Source organism: Poecilia mexicana, unplaced genomic scaffold, assembly GCF_051168715.1.
Source record: "Poecilia mexicana isolate PSO_F unplaced genomic scaffold, ASM5116871v1 scaffold_3, whole genome shotgun sequence".
Taxonomy (NCBI): domain Eukaryota; kingdom Metazoa; phylum Chordata; class Actinopteri; order Cyprinodontiformes; family Poeciliidae; genus Poecilia; species Poecilia mexicana.
In genome coordinates this window covers 4,703,840-4,711,587 of record NW_028263372.1, presented here as the reverse complement: position 1 = coordinate 4,711,587, position 7,748 = coordinate 4,703,840, and the positions used below count along the sequence as shown (strand labels likewise).

The following is a 7,748-nucleotide window of genomic DNA, read 5'->3' as shown; positions in this document are numbered from 1 at the left end:
TTTAGGATTTTGAGGAGGAAGTCGGAGTTTTACAATCACATGTTTTTAGGAATCTTGACATACCTAAGAATGATGTGGTCTGCTCTTGAAAGGATTAAATTAAATCTTGATGGACCCAAAAACAAGCCTGTTTCAGATATTTGCAGTGTCAGATTGTATATTAGTATTTGTGCTAATATGCATCACTTGACACTTGCTTTGGTGCTTATTGTGTATGACCAAATAGCTGACTAGTGACTTGCAATCACATTATTTTACTAATACAGCTCTGGTCAGTGAAGAGCCTTATTGGCTTTATGTGTTGCAACTGGAACTTTAGTGCAGCTAAAATTCAGTCAACTTGAGCTTCACTGCTGCTTTACACATTATATTTGCAGAATATATCAAGGACAATCCTACAATATGAGTGTCTATTAAGGTAAGGTAAGGTAATTTTATTTATATAGCACATTTTCAGCAAAAAGGCAATTCAAAGTGCTTTACATGAGTTAAAAGGAAATACAAACAAAATAACAAAACCAAAGGAAAGAAAAAAGAGGAAAGAAAACTAAACTAATGTTGTAAAGTATGTAAACTAAGTGGTCCTGTTCAGGGTTGCTAAGTATCTAATTCCATTTCTAAATAGTGAGTACTCTACAGATTCTGATAAAATAAACTAAAGAGTGACTGATCTAATTCCTTTTCTTGGTTAAAGTGAGTACTCCACAATTCTAAGTTTGTTCTAAATCCTTTTCTGGGTTAAAAGTAATATAAACTAAGAAGTGACTGTTCCTGTTAAGTATTTCTGAATCCAGAAATACTTAACAGGATTCAAGTTCATAGTTATTCTAATTCTAATTCTGATTCCATTTCTGGGCTGTATAACGTTGATCTAAATAGTGCGTACTCCACAATTTCTGATATTACTAATAAACTAAAATAATTCTTTTCTGGGTTAAATAGGGAGTACTCCACCGTTTCTAACAAACTAAAAAAAGAGGAAAGTACACATTAGGGCAAATGGCAACATTCAGACAAAACAATGGGCAAAACAAAAACACGAGTGAAGGCAGTGATGTCAAAGGGCCATGAAACCACGTTACTGAGCCTCCCAGCAATGTCCGATACAGGTGTTGTCTATCCAGGAATGTCCTTGGGAGCGCTCAGCTTCGCAACTCCATGGATACAGGACGGGGTGAGGAGGGAAGAGCATTGTGTTTACATATCTTGAAGGAGATTAGAAATATGCAGCCCTTCCATGGCCACACGGGGAAAGCCAATTCAGAAACAGAATGCCTTAGGTCGGGAAGTTTATAAATTTCAATCTTCCCTAAAGTCTCTCCAATACATCTCAGTTCCCAATCATCCAAATTAGTTTGGTCGTTCCACTGAACCGAAACTAGAAACTTCTCCTAGATCGATTCCATCCCATTAGTGAGTTTTAGAGTCCTCGTCTCTGTCCACACCGACAGTCCAAGTGTTCGCTAGTTCGGCCAAGTCTGTCACAAATTTGTCAATAATCCAGGAATCCACAAGCTCAAAACAGCAGAAATCCTGTTGTCATGAATAAATCCAGGGTGAATCCTGCCGGGTGTGTCCCCGCAGGACAAGAGGTTCCTCTGTGCCCAGACTTCTCGTCGAAAATTTTATCAATTGCATTGAGGGATCAGTTAACCAGATCCATAATTTGTAGATTTGGATGATGTGCAAAGAAAGGCTCCAAAAATATTGAAAAAGACTGGACAAAAACAGAGCAAGCAGGGCAGGCATGGGCAGGGAGGGAGCAGAGTTAAAAAGCGTCCGCCTTCACCGAGAGCAAGAGAGAAAAAAGCCATAAAGTACCTTGCTGCATCCTGCAGGTCAAGGCCTGTTTCCTGCTTCTCTCTCCTCATTTCCTGATGAAGAACATATGTTTAGAAGGTATAGTTGACCTTAAAGCATGACCATGGAGTGATGGAATCAGAGCCAAACTCAAACTTATTTCATCTTGGCTGATATAAATGTATTTAAATACTTGTTACCCAAATGAATCATAGATGGTGTAGCATTATTTCTATCTCCAAGTTCTGAATTATGAAGTACATGGAACACATCACAATACATACTGCATACTGTATATGACTGTATTGGCAGGTCTCAGGGCTATGCTGACATCACATAATACTGAGTAATATCATTCTGAAACATAAACAACATACAAACTAAAGGGAGGAACCCCAGAAAAACTGCCAAAGATTATGTTGTTTTACTTGTTATACAAACATGTTACTTCATTACATTTCTTTAGTTGATTAACAGAAAATGTTTTCCACACAGTCAAAACTAATATTTTGGTGAAATTTTGTCTTTAATTCATTGCTTTGCCCTGTTCTCATGTTTGACGTTCTCTTTCAGTCTGCTCTGCATTAAGGCCCCATTAACACAGTCAGTTTTTAATGAAACCGTAACATTTTGTTGTGACCCATGATGACCTATGAACACTTGGTTCATCAGAGATGTGTTACTGTTACTGATTCTGGAAGCAAAGTGTCAAAAGCTTATGCCAGTTTTGCCTGGCATAAGCCAGTATTGCTTATGCCAGTAAGCATAAGCAATGCTTATGCTTACTGGCATAAGTATTGGCAACAATACTGTTGCCAATACAACAGTATTGCTTATGCCAGGCATAAGCAATACTGTTGTATTGGCAACTACAGCAGATACATGGCATCTTGGTGGTCTCCTGAAAATGTTGAACTTTCCCCCAATCAACATCCAGAAATACCTGCAGTTTCCAGACAGCAGTCTGATGTAAACGTAGCATTAGTGTTACTACAAAGGGAGTATGGGAGGAAACATTGTTCAGGCCCATTCATTCTGTGAAGCTTTATCACTCAGATCTGTCTGTCATCAAGTGGCAGCCTGCAGAGAATACTCTTAGCATGTGTTTCCACAAAGTGAGATTCTTCCACAGCCTCCACCCACATGAACCCACTCCTTACCATGGTGGTTTAATATGCTGGGGGAGGCATGCTTTTACTGCATAAGCAGACAAAACATTGAGGAGTGGAAGAGAAAGGGGAAAGGAAAGAGCACAATAATATGAGAGAGACAGTGAAAGCAGTGAAGAGCTTAACGATGTAGCAAGTATAGAGGAGCAGGATCTACATCTGTGGGACTGAGGGGGTGGAGGGGCTCCTTTAGCTTCAGGCTTTCAAAGGTTTGAGTTCAGAAGGGCCGAGGATAAAATCCTGAATATGTGTTAGCATATAATCCTGTCATTCACTGAGATTATTCTGAATGAAACAATTCAAGAAGCATTTAAATGTGCTGATATTGGCACTGTTAGCTGTTAAACTCTCAAAAATGTTATTGTTCCACAAATGCTGTAAGCATCCATTAATGTCTAATTAAAATCAGTACTTCTGAAGAAAACTGTAATGAAAGAAATTGTCACATAACAAAAAGCAATAAAGCAATCACTGGCTCACTTGGTGCAAGTGAATCTGGTGTCTGGGCTTTATTCCATTTTTTTTTTAAAGTTACCTGTTTAATAATAATAATAATAATAATAATAATAATACACTTTATGTAGTGCTTTTCTAAAAACTCAAAGACCAAAGACACTATATAGGAACCAAGCTAATTTACCAACAGAGCACTGAAGTGCATTAACCAAAATCATTATGGGAAAATAAAGTTTAGCTGTTTTGAATTTGAAGTGCAAAAATTTAACAAGTTAAACATTTAAATGTTGGAAGAAACCTGGACCTCAAAGTCCAACATGGCTGGCAAACATATAAAATATAATTTGAGCTGTAAAATATATACTTTTTACAGTCTATTTCATTCAGTCAGTAACAACCATGGTATTGTTCAACATATCTGTTCTGAACAAGCTGTACTTGTTATTTTAAAACACAAAATGCTATGATTCGTTAGTTTTGTTTTTTGTTTTTTTTTTTTATCAGTGATCATTACTCAGCAAATCCTGCAGGTTTTCTGACCTGCAACTGACACACTGTCAAGATGTATGTGATGTGTGTGATAATTGAATGCAAATTCAGAAATTCTTAATGAAAAAAGGGAAGTAAATGTAATCATAATTCATATCATCCAAGTATCTTCCAAGAGGATGAAGATACTTTGAGCAGGAAGCAGTCCTGTCCAGTAACAGTCAGTCTTGCAACAAATCTGAAGAAACCTCTGACTGGAGACGGTAGAACAGTCTCATGAGTGCATGATGCTGTCAGCTCAGATTCCAGTCTGCAGAGCCAATACATATTTGCAAGGGCAGAGACATTTGCTCTCCCTGGTGTTTCCTGACCAGACAGAATTAGTTCTTATTTTAGCTACCTTTGTAAAATAATAATAACAATAATAATTTAAGTTTTCTTGCACAATTAAAATTGTTTACAGTCTCTTTACTGCAGTTTAGTTTAGGGTTAAACTTCAGGGCAGAAAGGTGAGTAACTTCCTCTTCAGGGCAGATTGTGCTTTAGGAAATAGTGAAGGAAGATAAATTTGGCAAGCTCGAGGATCCGATCGGTATCAAGGTTCTTCCTGCCACCATAGTCATGGTGTAGAAAACATCAAAAGACATCTGCCCCACAGGCTGCTGGTGACCACCCTGTGTGGTCAGGCTTTGTTCAGACCTATCAGACTCAGCCAGTCTTGACACAGTCATAGAACTATCAGTTTCAGATAACAAATTCTACATCTTTTATTTTGCTTTATATTTTTGAAGCAAGCTCAAAGCATAACAAGTTTTGATTTTACTGCATAATTCTCATTGGGATGTTACTCAACCTATTTTTAGAGATAGGAAGTTGTTGCTTTATCAGTATGCTGTGGCTAGGCATGTGACTTTTTGAATAAGTGGAAGAATGACTGCTATTATGAGTGTTTGTGAAAACACTCCAGCAGCTCCCTATAGAGAAATAAAAGCAGTTTCTAGTCGGTCCAAATAACCAACTTCAGAACTGGCATCATGAGACAGAGGGATGCTTACTGTACATATTTTTAAATGATCCAACAACAAAACAAATATTCAAATAAAAACATAATGTAGTGGTATAGAAATACATAATTCCACACAAATAGTTTCCAGGTGAGAAGTTCCGGTTCTTACGGTGGGCGTGGTGTATATAAGGCATGTGTCGTCTTTGTTCTCCCACTGTGTGGCTTGCGTCCTGTGGGCTCTGGCAGCGAAAGGCAACAAATCGCCGGCTGGTGCATGTTGTGCTAATATCCTGGTGGTTCTCTCTCCCTGCACTTTAGCTGATCTTGGTCAGAAAATCTAAATTGAAGTGTGATCATAGGTAAAACGCCACTGCGCTGCGCTCCTTCTCCTCCTCGTTCTGCGAGTGTGTATGCGTGTTTGTGGATCGGCAGGTAAGAAATTAACGCTCATCCCCATAGCGCCCCCTCCAGCCGGTAACCTCAGCTACTGCAGCTCTTCTACTTTGACTTTGTTTTTCCTTCTCAAACTGGTTTTAAAAAGAACATTTTAAAAAAAGAATTATATGGTTTTAAACTTTAAACTGTCTCAGTTGTTTCAGTCCGTTGCATAATCGAACCTGTGAGCCTTAAACAAAAGGTAATATTCTCTGGGTGAAATTCCCAGGATGGCGTTGTTGAGCAATCTATTAAAACTAAAGTTCCACAAAATCTGAGTTCCATCTAGTGTCGTCACAATAATTTGAATGTTTAGCAAAGTTTACTACAGTTTGAATGAAACAGCTAGACTGGTATTTAACTGGTTAGTAATGGAAATGCATAAAATGGCTCCATCTAGAGAGAGCAGTGACTCCTTTCTCATCTAATCCCACTCTGCATGACCCCTCCACCCTGATAACTGCTATCAGGGGTGGAGTAGGAGGGAGGTGGTTTTCAAACGAATACTCAAGTTAAAACTTCTAATACGTCCCCCAGGATCCTAAAGAAAGTCCCTGTACATGACAGACAAGTCAGTGAGAGATCAGAAAGGACAAGTCAAGAACATTGCAGTGGTGTTTGTTTCACTCAGGCTTTGTAGCTTTGATTCAGTGAGATTTGACTTTAAACAAGCCTTCCACTTCAGCTGTCCTTCATGATGCCACAGCTGATGAGGCTCTTTCTTACTTCAAAAGCTTTTTATAAGACTAAACTGTTATTGTACAATGTTTTCATCTATTTAATGAAACAAAGTCTAAATTGTTTGAAGATTGTGGGACTGAATGATATGCTTGGTAAATGCATGGTACAGCGCCTTATAAAGTCCAAAGGACGCCAAACGCTTCACACATTCAGTCATTCATCCATTCACACACACATTCACACACTGATGGTGGCAAGCTACTGGCTAGTTCAGTAACTTGCCCCAGAGTGCCCCAGGGCAGCTCTAGCTGCCCTGGGGCACTGACATCGTAAGATGCTGGCTGTGCCACCTGTGTATGAATTTACTCTAGATATTTATTAATTATATCTCCTATCTGAAGTGTATCAGATCCTTGATGGAGATCAAACAACTGCACACTTAGTAAATACAAGATCTGTATTTACTGAGGTGCTCTGACTGTCATCTTTTTAATAGTGTTTTAGAATTCCAGTATAATCATGTCCAGTCTTCACTTTTTAGAACCAGAGCTTTTTACAGAAACCCATCCCTGTTCGGCCACAATGCTCTGTGATGTTCCCAGCCAGCAGCAACTTCAGAGGCCCTGTCACACGTACTTCACCTGTGTTATAATTTTAAATACGTTTCTGAAAGTTGCTTAATACTGAAGACCTAGACAACCTTTCTACTTTTGTCTGTTAAAGAAACTTTTCAAATTAATTTAAAATGATAGCAAAAAGTCTTAGCTACATTTTTCTCAACATACAGCAAACACAAAAATCTGAACTTTGACCAGAAAACAATCAGCTGAAAAACAAACATTAAAAGATAAAAACACACGAGGAGAAAGTGCCCAGGCTGGTTTACATTTTGTTCTGCTGCTTGATGGAGGCAGCTGATTCCCACAGGCCTCAGTAAAGTCCACAGTGTGGCAGGGGATCCCCTGTCCATGCAGACATGTGTGGTCCCTTCTTCATCCTTTTTTCCCTCCCCCTCCATGGTACCGTTTCACTGACTGAGGCTCCCCACCAACAATCAGGGCCTTCATGGGGGCCATAATGACAAAATGAAAGCCAGTTGTGTGTCTGTGGAGGTTTTAATGACTTTCAGAACTGCTGTGGAAATGCAGGGCTCAGTCCTAATGCACAGTGGCTGCTGCCTCACAAAGACAAAGCAGCTCAGGACAGGTTTACAGGCCTGATCCGAGCATTATTTTTACAGGATTAGAAATGTTAGCACTTCTATTGACTGTAGATATTAGAACTGTAGAGCATGTGGATCATGCAGACATAAGCACAGTGGGGCATGACAATTAAGTAGGACAGTATAATAGACGTTGATGTGTTTCTATCAGAAATGTGAATTTTCTGTTTGATTCTGTTTTGAAAAATTTCTAAATCTGAGCCTGTTCATTTTTTCTACTTATGTCAACAGATTGTAGAAATAAATAGTAGATGTTGTAGTCTATCAATAGCCACGAGTCTTTTTCATAAGAAAGTGACTTATCAAGCTGTGTGTACATTCAAAAAGTGTCTCCTTCATCCCAAATGGATCTTCCCTACTAGCCCCATGACTCAACCCAACTACATTGTACAGAGTTCTTGCCACTTTCTTTTATAGTTGAGTAATGACTCTAGTGTGAAAAAGTAGCAGAAGGTATGCACAACACAAATACTGTTAGACCTTTCCTTCT

The 7,748-nt window shown here is 38.8% G+C and overlaps 1 long non-coding RNA gene across 1 annotated transcript; it reads right to left on the bottom strand.

Annotated features, from left to right (window-relative positions):
* Nucleotides 1–407: 407 nt before the first annotated feature.
* On the bottom strand, nt 408–5,369 carry LOC148160129 (uncharacterized). The gene is made up of 2 exons (XR_015762588.1): nt 5,090–5,369; nt 408–1,874 (listed from the first exon to the last, which is right to left on the bottom strand). It is a non-coding gene; the product is annotated as an uncharacterized LOC148160129 (long non-coding RNA).
* Between the last annotated feature and the right edge of the window lie 2,379 nt (nt 5,370–7,748).